At 41.9% G+C, this 26,613-nt stretch overlaps 1 protein-coding gene across 1 annotated transcript in view; it reads right to left on the minus strand.

Moving 5' to 3' along the window:
• The window catches only part of LOC126332527 (leucine-rich repeat-containing protein 15-like), an 889,610-nt gene that overhangs the window by 457,080 nt on the left and 405,917 nt on the right, over positions 1 to 26,613 (minus strand). The window lies entirely within an intron of this gene.

Genomic DNA, 26,613 nt, shown 5'->3' on the forward strand with positions numbered 1-26,613 from the left:
CAGGAGAAATATATTTCAATTTATTACCAGTCCACCGTTTGGCACGCAATTTATATTACTCTGGCGTACTTTAAAGAGCAGTTTACGCTCGTATGCTAGTAGATTGACGCGTCGGAGTTCTGGATTTTACGAAATCGGAATTACGTTCCGTGATTTCTCTCTCACATCTCAATAGCTTCCTGAATGGAGATCGATAAGGGCTTGGACTTTACACTTCATTTAAATTCCTAGCGGAAGGTGGAAGGTAGACTTGCTCCTAACCTCCTGTTACCCCAGTCGCTGTTCTCTTACACACTTTACGGAGCACAGGAGCAAAGTGGAACATTTCACAATGTGTTAGCAATGTCCTAGCTGTGGTAGTTTGCCATGCTATCGATCTGTAGATTAAATAAACGGGCTCACTCTTAAAGCCCACAATATTCGCAGGCTCGCTACCACCAACAATCGGGTAGCTGTCACAAGGGGAAGCCCCGACGTATGGAACGCGCATTTACTACAAACTTCGTACACTCGTAGTACTCCATTAGAACAATAAAATACGTAAGCAGTAGCGCGTACTTCTCAAGCGTTATTGAGATAATCGCAAGATAATTTTGGTGGTTAAATATATACCTTTGCGTATCCATCTTTACCACAAAGCGCCGGCAACCGAGTGGTTGCCGGCATGGTAGCTCAGCGTGTTCGGTCAAAGGGCTAGCTGCCTTCTGTAATAAAAAAAACTGAGTTAATCGATCAACAACGAACATAAACGGGTGTCTTACGACGTCCTCCCCGAGCAGATTTAAGGAAAAAAATGAGATTTTTTTTAAAAAAGTGGTTAGCGTTCAAGCCCCGTAATAGCCGGGTCGCCGCATCGCGTCCCGTTCGTCAGTTTCTTTTTAGTTTCTAACACAGTCATTTTCTTCACTATTTATATTGCAATTGATGTAATGGGAAACATACGTGTAATCGGATGAAATTTTATTAAATTTACAGTATTATTTGGCAGTCTACAAATTTTTATTATCACAAATAATATAAGATTCATAACTATCGACTAGTAAACAACCGAACGCATAAAGTGATACTGAAAATTAATTCTCGTCAAGACGTTATTAAAATACACTCGATACTGCATGACCAATGATCATCGTGGATATTTAAGGAAATGCTGCGTTATGCATGGTTTGCTTACAGATTATCGGCTGAAAGAGAGGTTTTTGAAAATGTTAACGTGATTTGATTTTCCACGGAAAACCTCAAAAGATCTTGCGTGTGCGGAAACATAGCATATCCCCATCCGCCGCTGCTCACGCGCCCTCTTGCAGCCCACTGTCCTCCAGTTTCTCAGCAACTGCACAGAGATATACGCAGGGCATATACTATCGATAACTGACTGCCACGCACGTCACGCACACACTGTTGTAACTGGTTCTTGATATTTCGAATACTGGCACTGGGACGCTGTGTTTTGATGTCCAGACTGGTTCCATGCCTGAGATGATGTCCAAATTGGTTCCACATATGTTCTATCATGGACGTATCTGGGTGGAGGGGGGGGGGGGGGGGGAGGGGCTTGCTGACCATTGAAGAATTTCAACATGACGCACACAAGTCATAGAGAGACTTGCCATCTGTGCATGTGTGTAAACTATTGTGCAGTGAAGAGCTGGGTAAGCACTGATACATTTGATAATGGAAGCGGCCAACGGCCTTGCCGCAGTGGTAAACACCGGTTCCTGTCAGATCTCCGAAGTTACGCGCTGCCAGGCTGGACTAGCACTTGGATGGGTGGCCATGCGGTCTGCCGAGACTTGACAACGGGGTGCCCTCAGCCCTTGTGAGGCAAATTGATGAGCATTGAGAAGTAGCGGCTCCGGCTTTCCGGCTTCATATACACCGCATGCATTAACGCCTGTGGGCTGAGGATGACCAGTTAGGGAAGCGTTTAGTTTTTAGATAACGGAAACGATTGGGTGGGAGAAGGGGAAATCCATTTCCAGATGACTGCTGCTCTCAAATTTAACCAGGTGGCGTAGTTCAAGATCCCATTAGAGGGGGTAAACCAGTAACAACTCTCTCTTGTGCCATCATTCCAAGAAACACAAAGAGGGGATTATACAGAATGAGATTTTCATCCTGCAGCGGAGTATGCGCTGATATGAAACTTCCTTGCAGTTTAAAACTGTGTGCCAGACCGAGAATCGAACTCTGGACCTTTGCCTTTCGCGGGCAACTACTCTACCGCCTGAGCTACCCAAGCAAGACTAGCGACCTGTCCTCACAGCTCCAATTCGACCAGCACCTCGTTTCCTACCTCTCAAACTTCACAGAAGCTCTTCTGGGAACCTTGCAAGGATAGCACGCCAGGAAAAAGGGATTTGCAGAGACACGGCTTAGCCACAGCCTGGGGGATCTTTCCAGAATGAGATTTTTACTCTGCAGTTGAGTGTGTGCTGATATGAAACTTCCTGGCAGACTAAAACTGTGTGCCGGACCGAGACTCGAACACGGGACCTTTGCATTTCGCAGACACGTGCTCTACCGACTAAGCCAGCACTGGGCCACGAGTGCTAGTTCATCAAGGTTTACTGAAGAGCTTCTGTGAAGTTTAGAAGGTACCAGACGAGGTATTGTCAGAACTGAAGCCGTGAGGACGGATCGCGAATCGTGGTTATGTAGCTCAGTCGGTAAAGCACTTCCCAGCATAAGGTAAAAGTCTCGTGCTCGAGGGGACTATAATGTAGTCGTGGATAATCACGTGCCGTCTGCTGATGACTTTACTGACAGCTGTCTTCAGTTCAGCTATGTCCTCTTTCGAGAGATGCTGAGCTTGCGAAGTTGGTTTCGAACGTCGCTAGTTATCAAATGTACCGAGCAGATATAAGTAACATTCCATTTATACTGTGGAAAAAAAACTGCGAACGTATTACTGATAAGCTGTTGCCAGCGGCAATTTTCCCGTGGAATTGCGCCGTTTGTCTAAATTATTTAATTAGAATGTCTAGATCATGGTTTCTCAAACAGCGTTCCACGGAACGTTGGTGTTCCATGGGAAGTGAATCAGTGTTGCACGAAAAACCATTAACAACATGGCTTGTTTTTTTCAACATTTTGACGATATTTGTTAACTATTAACAACATGGCTTGTTTTTCAACATTTTGACGATACATATTACTTTATTTGTTTCTTATTACGATTTCCGTGTTATCACTTATTATTTCAAATTGATGTATCACTGAATGAAACAATTTTCCTCATTTTTTAAAGTGCTATTAACCTTTCTGTAGCGTCGCAAGTCGTTCCGAGCGAACGTTTGTTTTAGGATAGCCTGCTGTATGTATCTTCGGGGGCTGACATCTAGCGGCCTACCCGGGAGACACAAGTGCATCTGTCACTGCCTGCTATGGGAAAGATATGCAATCTCTTATTTAACGCGTATATTCCTATAAGAATCTAAATAAAGGATTGTAGTTTTTGTGTAAACGCTTTCAAATTTGTATACTGCACTTTCTTGTTAATAGAAAGGACATATTTTAAGAGATAGAAAATTTTACTTTAAAGTTAGGACTACACTTAAGAAAGGAAATTCACCTGGGAACGCTTATGACTTGTTTCTGGTTGTCAATTGAAATACTCACCTGAAGTATCAGGGTGAAAAATTATTTAATTAAAATTTAATTTAAATATTTCAAATACCTTACATTGTCGTAGTATAAAATCTAGAATAACTTCAGATAGAAATAGAATGAGATTTTCACTCTACACCGGAGTGTGCGCTGATATGAAACTTCCTCGCAGATTAAAACTGTGTGCCGGACCCAGACTGGAACTAGGGACCTTTGCCTTTTGCGATCAAGTGCTCTAACAGCTCTTTTTTTTCATTTTGTTCGTTGTGTTTTGTCGTTGTGGACGTCACATGACATCCGTTTAAGTTCGTTGTTGATCCTTTCACTCATTTTTTTTTTCTTTCAGAGGGGAACCAGGTCTGTAACCGAACACGCTGAGCTACCGTGCTGGCTTCCTGCGCAGGAGAGCTTCTGCAAAGTTTGGAAGGTAGGAGACGAGGTACTGGCAGAAGTAAAGCTATGAGTCGTTCTCGGGTAGCTCAGTTGGAGAAGTACCCAGACAAGAACTGGCAACAGATATGGCGCGTTATACGGAACGTTTACTTCCCAACGTCGGTACGCTCAACATGGTATGTGGTGGTAAACAGGAAGTTCGCAACGAATCAACGGCGGCACGCGATTCGTTTGGCAGACACTCCACTAGGTTTAGGCTGCGCAACAGTGGGCACTGATGAACATTGTTTAGCGTGTAGTGGCACTGCTCCGGAGTGGCACTTGGCACAACAGATATTGGCGTTCCAGGTTACGCTCCGCCCCTCACAAATTTTCATCACACACACTTTTTCCACCCAAGAAGCTTATTTTCCTGTCCAAAAAACGAATGCAGTGACATGGGTACGGGGAATGGTTGTTGGCTACGTCTGTAACTAACCGGAAAAGGAAAAAATAGATATTTGGCATTTTCTCCTGGAAGGTCATACGAAGCTGCAACAGCATAAGATGTATAGGCAAGACTTCGCTAATTACTTGCGACTTACATTTACCGACCCGCCGGCCAGGTGGGGTGTGACGGTTGGGAGATGAGATAGACAAAGAAGCCGAGATAGACATCGATCAAACTTACGGACCCTTAGTTAATTTAGAGAACACGACCCAGTCTTACACAAACGCCTGGAGAACGAGTAGATAGATGGCTCTCTTGCTCTATCGAACAGCGAGTCGTGAGCAGATGTCGCCCCCGACACGAATTCCATTTCATTGCTACAGGAGCATGTTTCTTTTGTATTTGTAATATCGGCGATGTCTTGCTGTCTTTCATTTAGACATTTTCAGTTTTATGCATTTCCTTACTTAATTAAGTTTCTAATTAGCCAATATTTGTCAACATTTTTTACATTGTAGACACTATTCATGCGGTAGTACAACAAAATGTATGTCAACAAGGTTGTAAGTCTGACATTGAAAAAAAGAAAAAAAGGAAACAAAGAAAAAGTTGGTAGACCACTTGCCCGTGAAAGGCAAAGGTCCCGAGTTCGAGTCTCGGTCTGACATACAGTTTTCATCTGCCAGGAAGTTTCAGAAATAACTAATGAAATCAGCATTAATTTTTTTATGTGTTATGTGAGACTGAGTAAATGAAAGTGTGTATGTGGGACATTCGTCAAATTTCAGTACTACCTGCAAGAGTTACACAAGCCTGTTGTGGGAAAATGATGCTATGTGATTTACCCACTTTTCTGATGACGTATTTCTAGGTGTGATTGCTACTGTAACAGAGCAACCAGAAAGTCAGCTGGAGTAAAATCAGTATCTAAAGAATATTCCCACAATTACTGTCTTTTCGGTTTCGTTTATTAAACATTACTATAATATTTGTATGTCAGATTGACGTAGATGCGTCTGTATGTAAGGATTGGTGCAGGCCTGTTCTGTCGCGAGTATGATCAAGAGCGAGTATTCTGATTGACAGTCAGTATGCTCAGCCAATCAGAACTGAGAGGGTTCCCGCTCGTTACAGAGAGTGAGGTTGGAAGAAGAGAGTCGCTCGCTAGCTTTGAACGTGGACGTTCATGTTACTAGTGCCAGTAAAAATAATATGTAAGATGAAGAGTTAGTTAGTGTTTGAGTTATTGGCGAGCTAAGTCGATAGCAGTTGTTGTTGAGGGCTGCTTGACGAAATTCCAGAGGTTTTGACTAAATCTGTTGGACAGATGTTCGCGTGTGAAACATTGGCCTTCATAGAATCCGCGATGCATATTTCAGTATTCAATAACTGAGCATTTTTGGCGAGCAGTATGTGTTGGGGCTTATGGGCGCTTAACATCGAGGTCATCAGCGCCCTTTGGCGAGCAGTTTCTTTTTTAGAAATCCACAAGGAGTACCGAATGTAATAACTCATATTAGTGGTGAAATTAATTACTCTGAAACCGTTGTTTAATTTGGATCGGCTTTGGACAGATTTCTGGCTGTTGTGCGTGTAAAATATATGTATGAATCGTGAACTGGAAGTAAATAGCCAGTAGTTTAAATGTGGACTGAATAGTATCTTTTCTTTGGTTATCAAGGACAAAATAAACATTATCGTGTGGGAATTTCGGACATTATTGTCCAGTAGCCAATTCATTTTCTTAATACCCGATAAAATTGGATGGCAGTATTTCTTCAGAACGTCGTTTCATAATTAGAGTTGGGCGGCCTCAGTAATTGTAGATATTAGGTGGTGTTTCTTTTTTTATCAACGCTGCTTTTACATAATCTTGTAAGTATCTACGTTACCGAGTGAACGGACACTGAGCAGACGCCATTCTGAGGTAGGTGAATTTTAATTTGCAGGCTGCACAGTGACAATGACGGATGTTGTTGTTGTTGTTGTCTTCAGTCCTGAGACTGGTTTGATGCAGCTCTCCATGCTACTCTATCCTGTGCAAGCTGCTTCATCTCCCAGTACCTACTGCAACCTACATCCTTCTGAATCTGCTTAGTGTACTCATCTCTCGGTCTCCCTCTACGATTTTTACCCTCCACGCTGCCCTCCAATGCTAAATTTGTGATCCCTTGATGCCTCAAAACATGTCCTACCAACCGATCCCTTCTTCTAGTCAAGTTGTGCCACAAACTTCTCTTCTCCCCAATCCTATTCAATACCTCCTCATTAGTTACGTGATCTATCCACCTTATCTTCAGTATTCTTCTGTAGCACCACATTTCGAAAGCTTCTATTCTCTTCTTGTCCAAACTAGTTATCGTCCATGTTTCACTTCCATACATGGCTACACTCCAAACAAATACTTTCAGAAACGACTTCCTGATTCATAAATCTATATTCGATGTTAACAAATGTCTCTTCTTCAGAAACGCTTTCCTTGCCATTGCCAGTCTACATTTTATATCCTCTCTACTTCGACCATCATCAGTTATTTTACTTCCTAAATAGCAAAACTCCTTTACCACTTTAAGTGTCTCATTTCCTAATCTAATTCCCTCAGCATCACCCGATTTAATTTGACTACATTCCATTACCCTCGTTTTGCTTTTGTTAATGTTCATCTTATATCCTCCTTTCAAGACACTGTCCAGTCCGTTCAACTGCTCTTTCAAGTCCTTTGCCGTCTCTGACAGAATTACAATGTCATCGGCGAACCTCAAAGTTTTTACTTCGTCTCCATGAATTTTAATACCTACTCCAAATTTTTCTTTTGTTTCCTTTACTGCTTGCTCAATATACAGATTGAATAACATCGGGGAGAGGCTACAACCCTGTCTCACTCCTTTCCCAACCACTGCTTCTCTTTCATGCCCCTCGACTCTTATTACTGCCATCTGGTTACTGTACAAATTATAAATAGCCTTTCGCTCCCTGTATTTTACCCCTGCCACCTTTAGAATTTGAAAAAGAGTATTCGAGTCAACATTGTCAAAAGCTTTCTCTAAGTCTACAAATGCTAGAAACGTAGGTTTGCCTTTTCTTAATCTTTCTTCTAAGATAAGTCGTAAGGTCAGTATTGCCGCACGTGTTCCAACATTTCGACGGAATCCGAACTGATCCTCCCCGAGGTCTGCATCTACCAGTTTTTCCATTCGTCTGTAAAGAATTCGCGTTAGTATTTTGCAGCCGTGGCTTATTAAACTGATAGTTCGGTAATTTTCACATCTGTCAGCACCTGCTTTCTTTGGGTTTGGAATTATTATATTCTTCTTGAAGTCTGAGGGTATTTCGCCTGTCTCATACATCTTGCTCACCAGCTGGTAGAGTTTTGTCATGACTGGCTCTCCCAAGGCCGTCAGTAGTTCTAATGGAATGTTGTCTACTCCGGGGGCCTTGTTTCGACTCAGGTCTTTCAGTGCTCTGTCAAACTCTTCACGCAGTATCGTATCTCCCATTTCGTCTTCATCTACATCCTCTTCTATTTCCATAATATTGTCCTTAAGTACATCGCCCTTGTATAAACCTTCTATATACTCCTTCCACCTTTCTGCCTTCCCTTCTTTGCTTAGAACTGGGCTGCCATCTGAGCTCTTGATATTCATACACGTGGTTCTCTTCTCTCCAAAGGTCTCTTTAATTTTCCTGTAGGCAGTATCTATCTTACCCCTAGTGAGATAAGCTTCTACATCCTTACATTTGTCCTCTAGCCATCCCTGTTTAGCCATTTTGCACTTCCTGTCGATCTCATTTTTGAGACGTTTGTATTCCTTTTTGCCTGCTTCATTTACTGCATTTTTATATTTTCTCCTTTCATCAATTAAACTCAATATTTCTTCTGTTACCCAAGGATTTCTAGCAGCCCTCGTCTTTGTACCTACTTTATCCTCTGCTGCCTTCACTACTACATCCCTCAGAGCTACCCATTCTTCTTCTACTGTATTTCTTTCCCCTATTCCTGTCAATTGTTCCCTTATGCTCTCTCTGGTTCTTTCAGTTTATCCAGGTCCCATCTCCTTAATTTCCCACATTTTTGCAGTTTCTTCAGTTTTAATCTACAGGTCATAACCAATAGATTGTGGTCAGAGTCCACATCTGCCCCTGGAAATGTCTTACAACTTAAAACCTGGTTCCTAAATCTCTGTCTTACCATTATATAATCTATCTGATACCTTTTAGTATCTCCAGGGTTCTTCCACGTATACAACCTTCTTTCATGATTCTTAAACCAAGTGTTAGCTATGATTAAGTTGTGCTCTGTGCAAAATTCTACTAGGCGGCTTCCTCTTTCATTTCTTAGCCCCAATCCATATTCACCTACTATGTTTCCTTCTCTCCCTTTTCCTACACTCGAATTCCAGTCACCAATTACTATTAAATTTTCATCTCCCTTCACTATCTGAATAATTTCTTTTATTTCATCGTACATTTCTTCAATTTATTCGTCATCTGCAGAGCTAGTTGGCATATAAACTTGTACTACTGTAGTAGGTGTGGGCTTCGTATCTATCTTGGCCACAATAATGCGTTCACTATGCTGTTTGTAGTAGCTTACCCGCATTCCTATTTTGCTATTCATTATTAAACCTACTCCTGCATTACCCCTATTTGATTTTGTGTTTATAACCCTGTAGTCACCTGACCAGAAGTCGTGTTCCTCCTGCCACCGAACTTCACTAATTCCCACTATATCTAACTTTAACCTATCCATTTCCCTTTTTAAATTTTCTAACCTACCTGCCCGATTAAGGGATCTGACATTCCACGCTCCGATCCGTAGAACGCCAGTTTTCTTTCTCCTGATAACGACATCCTCCTGAGTAGTCCCCGCCCGGAGATCCGAATGGGGGACTATTTTACCTCCGGAATATTTTACCCAAGAGGATGCCATCATCATTTAATCATACAGTAAAGCTGCATGTCCTCGGGAAAAATTACGGCTGTAGTTTCCCCTTGCTTTCAGCCGTTCGCAGTAGCAGCACAGCAAGGCCGTTTTGGTTAATGTTGCAAGGCCAGATCAGTCAATCATCCAGACTGTTGCCCGTGCAACTACTGAAAAGGCTGCTGCCCCTCTTCAGGAACCACACGTTTGTCTGGCCTCTCAACAGATACCCCTCCGTTGTGGTTGCACCTACGGTACGGCTATCTGTATCGCTGAGGCACGCAAGCCTCCCCACCAACGGCAAGGTCCATGGTTCATGGGGGGAAGGACAACGACGGATAGACACGAGAAATTAAACCCCGAGCCGCCGCACTTTCCCATAATCAAAGTGTTCCATGAAAATACCAGTATTCTCAATGTGTTCAACAGAGGAAAAGTATTGGAATCGCTGACGTAGATGATCACAGAACTCTAAACTCCTTCGCATCTCTTGCACTCACCAAACATTATTGAACTGGAAAATGAGTACAAATACGTTTACAATAATGCTTTACAATCATGCGAGTAGGATGGAATCGATGCCCTACGTGAGTGGTTACTCTTTCATAGGATTCGAGGAGAAACATTAATCTGACGCCAGTATTAACAGGTCGTAGCCGCAACTTATACCAGGCGGGATAAATGCAAAGTAAAGTAATCCATATCTTCATTAGCGTGAATTTACTTTTACTAACAAACTTTGAAATAATTTAACATGAGTTAATGACACATAAATATGCAGTCAATACGCTCTCTCGTTAGGGTAAATCAGTGGAAAATTACAACACAAAATTTGATTCTAAACAACGCAAAGAAGAGTCATCTACGTTTTACTTCTGTTTTTACTGCCTTGCACACATTTTATCACCCATTTAATGGGCCTACATTGCAAATATATTAAACTATTTTTCATTAGACACGAGGGAAATATTAACATAACGAGCGTAGAATTCACGACGCTGTACATGTCATAGGATGTATATCACATACAAACTAATAAAGTAAAACCTGCAGGGTGCAAAGGATATAAGTATAGATATTTTTATATTTGGTACCTTAATCTGCACACATATCATTGTGTTCATTGTTGTTTCTCTGCATCGAACAGTCTATACAAAACACGTCACAATCTTTACCGTCTGGTTTTTACTGCACGGTCGTACTGTACCAGTAAGTGGACTACGCCTGTCAGTATGTACTAATAGTTTTGCGTCCACGCATTTATACTTGAACTGACCTGCTTCCCTGGGGAAAATAAGCATTAATTGCTTGCTCTTTCCACATGTACTCGCTGCTACTAACGAACCTAAAAGCAGAGGACTTATAACATCTCTAATTATTATTCTACAAATGACCTAAATACTGATGTAATGGAGTTCAATACACCACTCTCAGTGACCAATAGAAACATCTGCGCTTACATTTGTACAACCTTTGTATATAAATCTACAGGTAAGATAATTTAATTCTGTTTCTAGGGTAATATAAATAACTACAGTACTCAGTGACTGTTTGAAAACGATAATTACTGTTATTACGAATACATGAAAAAGTAAAAATATTAACATCTGCGAGTTTACCGTCCCGTTGTCTTCTACTGATACTAGCGATGAATTATTATTTTTATGTCGTCTGTCTTACGACTCGTTTGCTTTCATCCGCCAAATTTTTCTTATATACGTGCTAAACTTTCCATCTCTACATGAATGCTACAGCCAATAGCGACTATAATCTGTTTTGCATATTCCAGTTATTCATCTACTATAATTTATCTACATCTCTATCTATCATTATTTTCCTTCGCATTTTCCTGCCAAGGGACAAGTGACACCTGAGCACCGAATTCGATGTATATAGATGCTAATTCCTCAACGAACTCGAAAAGTCGATTAAGACGTCGAGCTACTATGGCTACATTGTATCTATGGTCCGATCTGGGAATGGTGAAGTACAGTTTTGACTTGCCTCTCTGACGCCTAATGGCCACGATAGTACTGTCTGAGTACGTGTAGGGTACTGCACGAAGGGAAGGCGTCAGTATCGCAAACCTGCTGACAGTAGTAATGCCCCATAGCTCTGGCAGCAGGAATTGCGCTGTCACGCCCTTCGCCCCCCGCCAGCTGTGACAATGGACGGCGGCAGCAGCTGCCCGGTTGTGTTCTAGCCAGCAGAGGCCCGGGCACCAATCTGACCGCTGGCGTACCTTACGTCTCTGTACTGTCAGCGCCCTCGACGTAATCGGCTCTAGGGTCAGAATTGACTTCTGACGTTACAGCACCACGAAATATCAGATAAATGTACTGTGCCTGGTAAAAAACCAATACAAACGGTAAAGTTCAGCTACAGGCGAACATAGCCACCTCTACCTTTCTAGTGTTCTCTAATAAACGCCTTTGCAGAAATAATGGAAGAAGTACACAACACCAGTCTCTACAATTACAAGAACTTTTTCTTATACAGTTACCCGCACATTTTTGGTTCTGCTGGCAAACATCAGTGGGTATTGATTAAATTCACTGTCTCAGTGGCTGTTTGTATTTGATACCGGAATAGTAATTCATTTCGCCTGGACAAAAGTCGTATCAGGCTTCCCATACAAAACGAATGAGTGGTTCAGATGGTTCAAATCGCTCTGAGCGCTATGGGACTTAACATCTAAGGTCATCGGTCCTCTAGAACTTAGAACTACTTAAACCTAACTAACCCAAGGACATCACTCACATCCATGCCCGAGGCATGATTCGAACCTGCGACCGTAGCGGTCGCGCGGTTCCAGACTGAAGCGCCTAGAACCGCTCGGCCACACCGGCCATCAAACGAATGAGTGTCCTGCAACCAAAAACAAATGGCAACACAGAATAAAAGAAAATCAATGATAACTGATATGGGCACAAAGGCGTTGAAACATGTAATGGACGTATTTTAAACAAAAAATGATAGACCATCACATTTTTTCCTAATAAGCAGTATAGTGCAATGAGTACACAGCACACTTTCGGAGGGATCGAGAGCCTGTTCTGTGCAGATTATTTCAGTTTTTTTCTTTTTATCTTAAATTAAAAGGCGCAGCAAATTGTTAAAAAGTCCTGGGCGATTCCATGGCCCTAAAAATATTCAGCGTCGACAATGACCTAACGTGGAATGCAAATGAAACTTTGTAGTTCTTTTTCTTTCTCAGGTCGCCAGTGTTAGTGTAGTAGTGCAAGGGGACTCGCGGTGGTCTCTACTGTTGCAGAGATCATTACTGCAGTCTCTGCCGGTGGGTATGATACTGTAGTGGATAGAACAACTTTAAGTATTTACAGTACACCAACTGTTGATAGATTGTTTTCTGATCCGTGTCTTTCGACGAAATACACTCTTAAACGCCTGGGTTCGAGTAGTGGAACAGCAGAATTAAATATTTCTGGAAAGTTTCTGTAAGCTGTAGTCAGCCCGCCCGGTTGGCGATGCGGTCTAACGAACGGATTTCCGGGCGGGAAGTAGCGTCTGGTTCCCGGCACGAATCCGCCCCGCGGATTTGTGACGAGGTCCGGTGAACCGGCCAGTCTGTGGATGGTGTTTAGGCCGTTTTCCATTTGGCGAATGCGGGCTGGTTTCCCTTATTCCACCTCAGTTACATTATCTCGGCAATTGCTTCGCAAACAAGTTCTCCACGTACGCGTACACCACCATTACTCCACCACGCAAACATAGGAGTTACACTCGTCTGGTGTGAGACGTTCGCTGGAGGGGGGGGGGGGGGTTGTCCACCAGGGGCCGATCCGCATAATAACCCTGGGTTCGTTGTGGGGCGGCGGAGGGGTGGACTATGGTAGTTGTCGTGGGGTTTTGGACCACTGCGGCTGCGTCGGGGACGGAGCCTCTCCGTCGTTTCTAGGTGCCCGGTTTACATTCAATACAATACAAGCTGTAGTCAAACCATTCTCCGTAACACCATCTCTCAGGAGGGGCAGTCCAGAGTAGAGGGCAAGAAGTTTCAGTGATGCTTCGTATGGGGCTGTTAGGTGACTCACGTTCCCCAAACTGTAGAGGTTTGCCAGCCATAAAAATTCCTCTTCAACTTGCGATGTGCAAAAGTTTTGATCTGTGAGCACTGTTGAATTCTGTAGTAAAAGTCATTCTGCAACCTAGACAAGTTCGCCACTGGCAACTTATTCATGATAACGGCGCGAGATATTCGCCCAATCTATCAATAATCAGAAGAAAAATTCACAAACTGCAAATGCGATTGGATAACTTGTTCATGAGGCATTAAATTTGTGCCGTGTAAGGACTCGATCTTCCGATTATCGTGAGTGGTTGTCTTAAATACTATCTTCCATACGTCACCGTAGCCATGTACTGTACTCGCACAATTGCTCTGATTCTTCCACACGGAAAGATTTTATTATTACTGCCTGACCTATTTAGGCATTGAATATTACTTTTAGTGTTCGTATTTTACGGTTTACTATGAAATGTACTTTGCATACTATCCATACCTGTCTGAAACAGAAGATGTATTTGAAAATTAACCATTCAGCCACACATGCACATCTTCTAGACTGTACCAAACCTCCACATGTCACCGCATCCAAACACTGTGTATGCATGCATGCGTGTCTGAAGGACATTGCATCCCGCATCGTAAAATATTATACGCCCAGACAAGCAGCGGCAATAATAATATAGTCTCTCCCTCTGCAAGAATCACAGCAAGTGAGTGAATACTGGATGTGGATACGATGACATACGGAGGTTTGGATTGGTCCAGGACTCGTGCACGTACAGCCAAAGTGCTTAAGGCGACCTCTCGTGATAAGAGGGAAATCAAGGTTCCAGCGCCCGTCCGACACAAGATTTCACGTGTCACTAATAAATTGTACAGCTTATGTCTAATCATATTCGCAATTTGCGAATACATCTACCATTTTAGACAGGTATAGATCATCTGCAGTGCCTGCTGCTTCAAACGTACATACGTGTCTGAGACAGATTGCATAGTACTCTGTAAACCACATGCACTGCAAAATAGTATTTCGTTGTTATTTTGCTTAAATTACTTAATTTCTGCAACATATTTCGACGTATGGCTTTATCGATAGGCAAATAAGGCAACATAGAAACATGTTTTATAGAGATCTTTACATAGTTTTTTTGTTATGTTCTGGTGCCGCCAATTTTGCCTCACGGTGAGGTCATTTCTTGAAACATATTGTAGAAATAAAATAATTAAACGTGAGAATAAGGAACGATAAAGATGCTGTCTCAGTTTTGATTATAAATTTAAGGAGATGTCAGTCATTAATTTACGAAACGTTGTCGCTTACCAACATGCTGCATATAAAGATTGCAGCATAATAGCGGAAAGAGTGGTACAGCGGGATAGCATCGGCGTGCTGCAAATAGTTTATACACCTACAATTAAAACAGTTAAAGTATATTTATAATTACTTGATGCCCACTGTTATCTGTTACACCCATCGTGCCAAAGTGCGTATAAAACACTGATGAATAAACAAAAAGAGCCATTCGATTTCTAGTCCAAAGTTGTCACATTTGTATGCAATAAAAGAAGTGTGTAGCTTGAAGAGAAGACACCTCAGATGAAACTACATGAAGCTTGTAACTTCCGTCAGTCCTTATTTAGTCGCTGCACTGTCCTAGTTGTTTCGCCAAAGTATTGTGAAAATACGGTTCGCCTTCTTTATCACGCAGCGGGGAACAGATTACTGGATAGCCTCGACAGTGCAATTAAAATGCTTCAGAACAGCAGTAAACAGAACGGTTGGCCAGTTAAACCCCGTCCTTGGCCTCGTTTTCTGACTCCCTACTGCTGTAAACATTACTGCTCTCCGAGTCCGCTCTAATAAACTTCATAAATAGCTCGGTTGTTCTTTCCCTCTATACAACCAATGACTTCAAACGTTACTGCCTTTCCAAACAATCGCCCACTTTACTGGTTTATGGTATGAAAACATAAAACATGTTCAATTATCTGTAAAATCTCTTACGTCAACTATATAAAATGCATAAAAACTTTTACATGTTCAGTGGCACTAGTAGAAGAGCAAACGGTAGTGTACCTAATGTAAGTACTCTTTTTATATATAGCATTTCTACCGTGTTGCTGTACGACTTCCTTACAGATGCTCATCATAAAAACGGACATCAAGGAGAACTCAAATAAGGCGAGCAGACTGCAAGAGTTCTATTTTCTTAAACAAAACTGGTAGGAAGTGAGTGACGTTTTCTAGATATAGCTCTGTAGTGCAGCTCACTGATGAATTGCCGGCCGAAGTGGCCGTGCGGTTCTAGGCGCTGCAGTTTGGAACCGCGAGACCGCTACGGTCGCAGGTTCGAACCCTGCCTCGGGCATGGATGTGTGTGATGTCCTTAGGTTAGTAAGGTTTAGCTAGTTCTACGTTCTAAGGGACTAATGACCTCAGAAGTTGAGTCCCATAGTGCTCAGAGCCATTTGAACCATTTGGAGTGATGAATTCATATGATGCCAGAAATTAGTTTGTTAGGTAGCTGATGGCGTGAATTCCAGTAATACAAGAGAAGCTATCAAAATTCTATCGTTTTCAATACGCTCTACAGTTACCTGTCATAAAAATAGGAAATCTAGGAAAACACAGTATGGGTGTCAGATTGAAAGTTTTCTATTTACTCCTGAAAAAATGACAAACAGTGATTGATATTTTCAACATTCAACTCTGTAGAAGAGATCACTGACGAACTTATGTTATGCTAATGATTATTGGCTTAAAAAGCTCAAAATGTGTATTGCAGTGATACAACCGAAATAGCCCGATTTCGGTCAATTTTACAATGTAAAAGCAATAAGGCAGTGTTACACAAAGCAGGAGAAATAAGACACAAACATTTTCAGTAACTAATACTCCTTTTAACATTATCCCTAACACAGTGAGTACAGGTAGCTGTATCTAGGAAACCATTTTGAATGCAGTGTAATTTATATGACTTTTTTCCTTGAGAAGGACTGAAACTGTGCTTTCATGGAGTATTCCCATTTCCTCTTTTCTCTATAAATTTGCTAAACTGTTCCGGATTCATTGTTTTTCATTGACACCTGCACAATCGTCCAAAAATAAGAAAATCAGTTCATCCTCGTGTTTTTATCTTTCTCCTATAGGTCTACGTTTGCATTCAATCTGAAGCACAAATGTCGAGTTAAAGATCATAAGGAATTTTGTATTTAATTTTGCTATTTCGTTTGTTTATATGTTTTCGTATCAACAGTCTTGTAATCTGTGTATTGTCTTGACCGTAAGGAAGTAGCTCTGTCTCACAAGCTTCAACGAAATGTGATAAATACAGAAATTAGTTGGCAAGTGGCCAATAGGGAATGCAGAATGTTTCAAAGAGCTACATTTCAAAAAATGTTGGAAGTAGATTACAGGATTACACGATATTTTTCCTGCATAAAAATTCGTACAATCACCTCTTAACGTGTGATTGCGTCTTCTTGAAACATCTTTTTGCTGAAAGGTATATTGTTGTTTAGTCCCGTTTCTTAATTACGAAAAAAATTGTTCTGAGCACTATGGGCCTTAACATCTATGGTCATCAGTCCCCTAGAACTTATAACTACTTAAACCTATAACCTAAGGACATCACACAACACCCAGTCATCACGAAGCAGCGAAAATCCCTGACCCTGCAGGGAATCGAATCCGGGAACCCGGGCGCGGGATCCGAGACCGCTACCGCACGACCACGAGCTGCGAACTCTTAATTACGCTCGAGAAGAAACACCTAGTGGAATTCAAAATCCTCTGAGCGACAGTACTTGTAACGCGAGTAGGAAACTGGTTTGGACTCTAATGTGGAATTCCTTATGGACCTTCTAGTAATTTTCCTGATTCTGCTGAAAGAAGCCAATCATCACTACCATATGCAATATGACTAAAATGGCATTTCAGTACAGTTCCTCTTGAACGTGGAATCTTGTTTGTCACTGCAGCACCCTGCTCGATTTAAAAAGTGTATTCACTTTAACTGTTTCAGAGAAAATTACAAACTGATATCAGCAAAGACGGGCACAAACGTCGTTAAGCTTTGGATAAGATCCACAGACTGTTGTGATCGATTCTTCACATACGAAATGGCAATAAGCTTTTGAAAGACCGTCACTATTGCAATGTACAAATGGGTAACAAATCAAAGAGATTCAGTGATCATGATGAACACGCAATTGATGTCATTCAAATTTCAAGCTTAAGTTAAACAGTGATTAGAAGTAGAAACATCTGTTTTCACATGTGTATGACTTTAAACGTGTTTCAGACCAAAAAATTGTAGCACACTAGCTACATAGAAACTGCGACAAGGCTAATAATTTTGTGAGATTGTTTGTGTTGCAGTTTACAAATAACGAAACAAGAATTTTGCATCGAATTCCGTGGTCTAAAACTGTCCACAACCCACCAGCGATTGGTGATAAGACGACAGCTTATTACAAAAATAAGCGAAGGTGATAAAGTTACAGCATTCAAATGGAAGAGCCAAAATCGTCTGAATTTAATCACTGGCTCCAGTAAGGCACTAAACCATACTGGAGTATCTGCTCATAGCGACGTTGCTGGAGCGCCACATTGAAGTGGGGAAAGAGGGATTTGCAACGTTTCGTCGCAGATTCGTTTAATCATCACGACAGCGTCACAGAACTGCTCTGTGAGCTTCACTGGCTCATGCTACAAGTGGAGCGTCGAATGTTGCCGATAGCCTTGCTCTGAAAATTCCAAGAACTCACGTTCCAACAGCAGTCAGCAATCGGACTATTTTTCTGTAGATTGTATTTCGCGTTCATGCAGGTACGGTCCGTCTTTGCAACTAAATGAAACGCAGTTTGTTTTTTGCTACAAGCGTTTCGCTTCTTTTATTTATGAACCATCTACAGTGGCCTGTAATACATGTTCGTGTAGGGGCATATATAATAAACGCTTTATGTAGTGGTTACAAATAAGTCACTACGTTACATTTTCTCAAGTTTTTGTATTGTTTTTCAGATTTAAAAAAAATTATGCAGCACAAGTTTCGAGAGATTAAATTATCGTTTGGTGTTATTATTTCCAATAACGCTAGTGCATGTTTGTGATTCTGGAGATGTGTTCGTTCGATCTCCAGACTATAGATGGCTAATTACGGGAATTTAACTGTCGTCCTCATGTATTACAGCACATCTCTTGCACTTGTCATTGTGTGTTCAGCATGTGTGTTTACTGTGTGTTGTGTTGCCAACTGTCACTGTGTTTTTATCTTTACTCTATTGTTTGTGTAATGTGTGTGTTAGATATGGTTCCTATTCGTGTGTGTGTGTGTGTGTGTGTGTGTGTGTGTGTGTGTGTGTGTGTGTGTGTGTGAGAGAGAGAGAGAGAGAGAGAGAGAGAGAGACGTAGGATGGGGAGGAAGGGTAATTAATTATTCGTTCTGGTTATGTTTCACATTTCAGTTTGTTGTTCTTTTAGTGACTAGCGTGATCAATGATTTACTGCATATACTGATTTAATCGTTAATTACTTTCTGTTCCGTTGGAAGGACTCTTTGTATATCAAAGTTTCCCTGTAATTTCAAGAGCTTTTTGCTGTAATTGTTCACTATAATAATTTTTATCTCTTTTTCCATGTTAGATGATTCAATTCCATGATTTATCTGGTGTTCAGCAAAGATTGTATGGAGCTAGCCATTCTACCTTTCCTGAACACCTGATTAAACATGAATCATCCAACATGAAACAAGGCATGAAAATTATTGGAGTGGACAATTGCAACAAGTAACTTCTGAAATTACAGGAAAGTATTCATATAAAAAGAGCCCTTGCGAGGAAAAAGAAAGTGATAAATGACGAAATCAATATAAGCAGTGAATCACTGATCGTCTTAGCGGCAAAAACCATAACAAACAGAAATTTGAAACCTGACGAGAACAAATAATCAATCAATTTTTCCACCTATGTCTCTCTCTCTCTCTCTCTCTCTCTCTCTCTCTCTCTCTCTCTCTCTCTCTCTCTCTGCAGGCCGTTGTAGCCGAGCGGTTCAAGGCACTGCAGTCTGGATCCGAGTGACCGCTACGGTCGCAGGTTCGAATCCTGCCTCGGGCATGGACGTGTGTGATGCCCTTAGGATAGATAGGTTTAAGTAGTTCTGAGTTCTAGGAGACTGATGACCTCCGATGTTAAGTCCAATAGTGCTCAGAGCCATTTGAACCATTTCTCTCTCTCTCTCTCTCTGCCACTTATATATCACACAAATGTCCACTCACCTAAAGAATAACAAATCCACAGTTTTTTAAAAGAAGCCTTCTCACAACAAATGACACATTCTCACATAACAAAATACACACACACACACACACACACACACACACACACACACAAGGAAAAATATCAAGCCACACACACTACACGAACAATACAGTAAAGATAATCAACCCAACGACAGCTGGCAATACTGGACACTGTAAACACCAACATGTTTAACACGCAATGAAAAGTGCAAGTAATGTGCTCTAATAAATGCGGGTGAAGAAAACAACGACGGAAAGCGGACAGCTGGAGTATGGGGACCGAATGCACACATCTTCAGGACCCCACACATGCACTAGCAACACTGGAAATCGTATTAACACCAGACGATAATTCAACATCAAGCAAATTGTGCTACAAAATTTGTTTCTAATGTCAAAATCAAGAAAAAACACAAGAAAACGTAGCATTGTAACGTATTTGTAGCTAGTGAAAACGCATTTATTACATTTACAGAAACAAAGAGGCCTCTGAAGATGGTTCATGAATAAAACAAGCGTGTGAAAAAAAATTGATTATTTTATTTAGCTGCAAAGGCAGAACATACCTCCATCAGTTTTGAAGCAACAAAGGAACGACGGAAAACGGAAAGGAAACAAAAAATTAAGATATATGTTCCACGTAATTATCTCGAGAGGTTATGACAACTTTTCTACCTATTAATGAAACAAGTAACTGCAGTTGGGGACGGTATATAATTTTGGTACGTTATGTTCGTCCCTCCCCTCCTATCCCCGCACTCACGCACCCTCACACAAAACATGGAGTACATATAGATGAAAAATCCATTGAACTTGATGCAGTTGAAAAAGGTGTTTTCTTTCAATAGGGCATGGAAGGCGCTCCCATTTGTTGTCTCTCAGTGTCCGTTTTAGGAGTAATGGTCTCCGGCCAGGTGACCATGCTTTTTGGTGACACTGACTGCTTTACGGCGAGGTCGACGTACACTGTAGGTTTCTGCATAAATAACTGAACTATGGAAGAAGAAATATACGAAGATAAGCCGCAGCAAATCCACTAGCAGTGTTCGTAAATCCCTGAAGAGATTCTTCGGGCAATGCAGACACAAAGGGTGAGATTTTTAATAAACGTCGCCTGTATATAGATATTATCTATGAACGGCGATTTGTAAAGCATCCTTTATGGTACATAAGTCACTAGAATTTCTTGTCTTTCGTAATGTGAGAATCACCTTGTCAACAGTCAAAATGTAAGCACACGCACTGAAATTACGGTAATATTTTACTACCGTCGTACTTCCCGGAATCTATTTTTTATCATAGTGAGTAAAATTCTCACATAACATGCTTCGCACATTCTGGTTTACGAGCTTCGTATTCAGAGATAGAGGCGTTTAACGTGCTCACGGATTCGAAATCTTGAAATACGGAGAACAAGCTCGGATAGTTTCAAGCATGAGGAAAGAAAGCGGCCGCGCCCTTTCAGATGAAACATTCCGGTATTTGTTTGGAGCGATTTAGGAAGATCGCGGAGGACTTATATCTGGATGTTCGGGAGCGAATGGAACCAGTCGTCCTAGTGAACGCGAGTCAAATGTGCTTACCGCTGTGCCACCACGCTAGACAGAACTGAAAGACGAAAATTTAATTGACCAATGGTTATTCAGCTTACAGGTACTGAGAAGGTGAAAAATAACCTGAAGTAGCCCCTTATTTGTTCGCCAAATAAAATATATCGATACTGAACGAGCAGAACGGTGCTCAGACCCAGTTGCAAGTTGCTGTTCGACGGCTTCCAGAAAAAAAAAACTGGTTTTCAGTATTGCAAATATTTACTAGCCGAATTCAAAAATGTATAATGCTGTCAATATCTACTCATTAAGAGGTTACCTAATCTTACGTGCAAGATTTTACACATTATGTATTAAAGTTAGACACTGTGTATAAGATACGTGAGGCAACGTAACTCACGCAGACTATACTCGTCTACGTCTACAATTTGGGAATGAGAGAGAGAGCACTTATCGACTTCCAACAGATAATTTCAAACCTTTTCAGAACTTTTTCTTGCTGATATATCCACAAAGTAATGAAAGAGTAAAACTTTATCAGCGCAGCATAAAACATGAAAGGTGTTTCCGCCTACGCTATCCAGAAAAACATGCTGTAGCGGAACATTCTCTGGAAAACTGGCACCAAATTGCATTCGACAAGACCTACGGCTTCTGAGGTAGCCTAATAAACAACGCAATAGAGATCAAAATATCGAACAACAGCGTCAATAAAGACTATGGATTGCAGCTGAGTACAGCCTAGGACTATGTGATTGGGGAGTTAAGGTGGGCGCGGAGGTCGCGGCACCAGATCATTACCGTATATGGTGCGGGACAGAGCACCAATGACGTCACTGGCGAAGGTGCCGCTACATAAGCGTGGCAAGCGGCATCCATACGGCAGTCAGCCACTTGGCAATCGAAGAGGATCTCCCTGCAGAAAGCTCCGTGGCAGTTAAGCATTTGACATGAATGAAAACACGAAAAAATTTTATTAATGGAGATCATCGCGAGAGCATGCATGTGTACATAACTGTTTATCGCTTACTACATTTTCTTGCAGTAAATTTACGGCATCAGTCCTGACGCTTTAGTTTATTACTTCTTTACTACTATTTCTATTCGTAATACATTTTGCAATCGGTACCAAAATGTACCACTGAATGCATATGTAAAAAATACCCTTCTACGACACATAGTTCAGAATATATTACATGATAAACATCAGTGGAAGACGAGCCTTTCTCAAACCGGAGTTCTATTCTTAAAAGTATGAGTGGTGAGGGGGTTACTAGTTAATACACCGAGACATCACCTCAACATCAAGCGTTTCTTGATGCATAATGCTGTGTATTTTGTAAATTCACATACGCGAAGCTACTTCTATTCGTAAAGCTGGGGCTCTAAGTGTTCTGACAGCGTTTCATTACAAAAATCACTGGTATTGCTGAAAAACACACTGGTCTGGAAGCGCTAATTCACGCACATCTTCATATGGAATAACACGCAGGCTCCTTTTGATAATGTGACGCGACCATCTTTTAATTCCCGTTGATGCAGCTAGCTGCGGCTTGATTTTGTCAGACTTTTCACTTGACTGATGTTTTCTGATTTACGGAAACATTTGGGATATCTTCCTAATGGCGCTTTTGTTGTTCATAATGCGTTGTAACAAAAAGCAAAAAAAAATTTCTAGGTAGTTTTATTTTGGCAGATCTATATGAAAAGAAATGGTAGTACGCGCTTAACGCCCAATACACGCTAACTTCATTAGAGTTGCAACTGAGACTCAAATAGGATGAGGACGGAAATCTTTCGTGTCCCTTTCAAATAAACTTTTCGAGGATGAGAAACAATCGAAGAAGAGGAATCGAGGAACATCAATCTTACCATTATCATTTCTGACAACAGTTTGTGACTCTTAAGCATAACGTGCACCTTTAATTTTAGTACGAGGAATGACCAACAAAGTATGAAACTGATTTTTTTCACAGATGTTTATTCCATCGTTTTAATATTTATAAGATCTTTTTCTAAGTAGTCCGCTCCTACTTGAATGCACTTTTTATAACGCTTCTGCCAGTCCTGGAGAGATGGTGTACTCCATTCTTTGTCGGGTCGTTGAGAATCACATCACTTTTCTTGAACAGTGCTTCAGTGTTTTCAAGTGGAATGCCCCGAAGCTCTGTCGATAGCGGTGGAAATTAAAAAAAAAGGCACATGGTGCAAAATCGGAGCTATAAGGCGGTGGGTGTACACAGGTAGTGTTGAATTCAGTCAGAAACTGCACGATTTGATTTGTGACGTCAGGCCGCCACCCAATCCGAGAATGTTCTGATCGTTTCCTTGCGCTGTTCTTTCTCAGTTTAGTCAATACAGTCGTGTAGTATGCTGCTGTAACAGTAGTGTGAGGGGGAGCTGCTTGCTGGTAATCATTTCATGACTGCTGTCGCCGGCCGGTGTGGCCGTGCGGTTCTAAGCGCTTCAGTTTGGAACCGTGTGACCGCTACGGTAGCAGGTTCGAATCCTGCCTCGGGCATGGATGTGTGTGATTTCCTTAGGTTAGTTAGGTTTAAGTAGTTCTACGTTCTAGGGGACTGATGACCTTAGAAGTTGAGTCCCATAGTGCTCAGAGCCATTTGAACCATTTTGAGCCATGACTGCTGTCAAAACATGTGATCACCATCACCATCCCTGCAGCTGTAACAACTTTCACATTTTTTCGGTGTGATAGAACCTGGAAATTTGCACAGGGCACCGGCTCGTTTCCTTCCGGATCATAATGATGCAGCCATGAGTCGCCTCCGGTGATAATAGATTCCAGAAACTCGTCCGCTCCAACAGCAAAGAGACGCAGCACTCAACGGCTTGTCACCAATCGCACAGACTTTTATTGGGGAGTCGACAGGGATGGCACGCAACTGGCACAAACACAGGTCAGGAAGAGACGTCCTTGCATAATCAAAAATCCACTACCATATGTAATTCTCAACACTTCACTGAAGCTTCGTAATGTTATCCGCCGATCCGCACAGATAATCGCAGTTAGTACGTTGATGTTGACTTCAGTCGCACCAGAAGCCAAACCACCAGGCATACCATGCTCAACACAGGCAAGTCGGCCTTCTTTGAAGTCCTTGAACCACTAAACACTGTTGCACGAGGTACTGCATATTCACCTTGCACTTGATGCAGCTTTTTTTGAGTTTGACTGGCAGTATGATTTAAGCGAACACGGTATGTGAAGTGCGAGAGTCACCTATGGACATCATGCATAAAATCCAGCTCTTATCAAATATTCATAGTACACATAGGAAACTATCACGAAAGCTGCAAGAAAATATTAGTCTCAGTCTTCGTCGAGCTGCCCACATATATGACAAACCTGCTTTGGTAGGCGAGCTTGGGAACTGCGCGCATGGCTTAAGGGGTTGCCTATTGTTTAAGTTTCCACTGTACAGGGTGAGGCACTAACTATTGCAACTTAGAATAACTTCGAAAGTATGACAGGAGCTGAAAAATTTGTGGAACAACAGGGGCGATAATATGACGTTGGCTTTTTGTTGCTATGTGGGGTCGCTTCAGAAATATGAAGGAAAGTTTTACTTTTAAAATGGGATGCTATAGTTTTGTACTTATTTTCTGATAGCGGCTATCGAGACAAATCCAATGATGTGTAACAGTAAGGTCTTTGAAGGTCAACGAAGATAATAAAAGAGGCATGAACGTCCATTTATAGAAGGTATTCGAAGTGATGACCATTCTATCAATGCAGTGCTGCATTCTTCTTATGATGAATTGAGTGGTATTCCTTATCACTTCGGCACTTAACGAAGCACATGCTCTGACAATTCTCTCTCGTATATCTTCAGGTGTAGTTGGAATGTCTTTATAAACAATGTCTTTTACGAATCCTCACAAGAAACAGTCTAGAGGCGTCAAGTCTGGCAAACAAGCCGATCACGACACGTCTCCTCAGCGTCTAATCCATCGATTTCGGAATTGTCTCTGCAAATCATTTCTAGCCATCACTCCGGTCCTAATTCAGAGGAAATATAACTGCCTGATAGCGTCTCCTACTCGAGAATTGAGTGGAATACAACGTTTTGTATATTTCTCCGTGAGTATTAAACGGATAATTACTCTTCACTTTTACTGTGCTGGCATAGTAAAGCCTGGAATTCTTGTGATGTGTGAACGGGGAGAACTGTCCATTTCTTCATAGCCGTTGAGTTTTTTCTTTTTTCTTCTCTTTCTGTGTCTGAACCTAGAAGTATGATACTAACAACTTCACAGATCAGTTGATCGCTGAACAATGAGCTGGTCGCATGTCTAGTTTTTCATGTTGCTGAAATACGAAACACAGGCACATAAAGCGCACTTCCAGGCGAATCCATTTCCCCGACGACGAGACGACTCTCCTGTTTAATATTCAGAGCTTCGAGCCGAGCGCGAGCGAAGTCAGCTGTCGCCGCGTCTCGAGGCAGAAGACTCACAGTACCGAGAGATCCTGCGTCAGGTCAGCGACCACGCTTATTGAACATCCGTCATACCGCCTAGCTCACTGTGGTGACAGAGGAGAAGGAAGAGTTTTCTGCACTTGAGACTATTGTTCTCACGAATGTAAAGGCATGAATGATTTCTGACATATAAATCATAGCAGCTATTTTCCCTCTGTTTCTAATTAAAAACTGTTTACTTCGAGGACAGAAAGTCTTCTGTTACAAATTATATATACCAGATTCTCTCTCTCTCTCTCTCTCTCTCTCTCTCTATATATATATATATATATATATATATATATATATATATATATACTCCTGGAAATGGAAAAAAGAACACATTGACACCGGTGTGTTAGACCCACCATACTTGCTCCGGACACTGCGAGAGGGCTGTACAAGCAATGATCACACGCACGGCACAGCGGACACACCAGGAACCGCGGTGTTGGCCGTCGAATGGCGCTAGCTGCGCAGCATTTGTGCACCGCCGCCGTCAGTGTCAGCCAGTTTGCCGTGGCATACGGAGCTCCATCGCAGTCTTTAACAGTGGTAGCATGCCGCGACACCGTGGACGTGAACCGTATGTGCAGTTGACGGACTTTGAGCGAGGGCGTATAGTGGGCATGCGGGAGGCCGGGTGGACGTACCGCCGAATTGCTCAACACGTGGGGCGTGAAGTCTCCACAGTATATCGATGTTGTCGCCAGTGGTCGGCGGAAGGTGCACGTGCCCGTCGACCTGGGACCTGACTACAGCGAGGCACGGATGCACGCCAAGACCGTAGGATCCTACGCAGTGCCGTAGGGGACCGCACCGCCACTTCCCAGCAAATTAGGGACACTGTTGCTCGTGGGGTATCGGCGAGCACCATTCGCAACCGTCTCCATGAAG

The sequence above is a fragment of the Schistocerca gregaria genome, chromosome 2 (assembly GCF_023897955.1).
Source record: "Schistocerca gregaria isolate iqSchGreg1 chromosome 2, iqSchGreg1.2, whole genome shotgun sequence".
NCBI classification, from domain to species: Eukaryota; Metazoa; Arthropoda; class Insecta; order Orthoptera; family Acrididae; genus Schistocerca; species Schistocerca gregaria.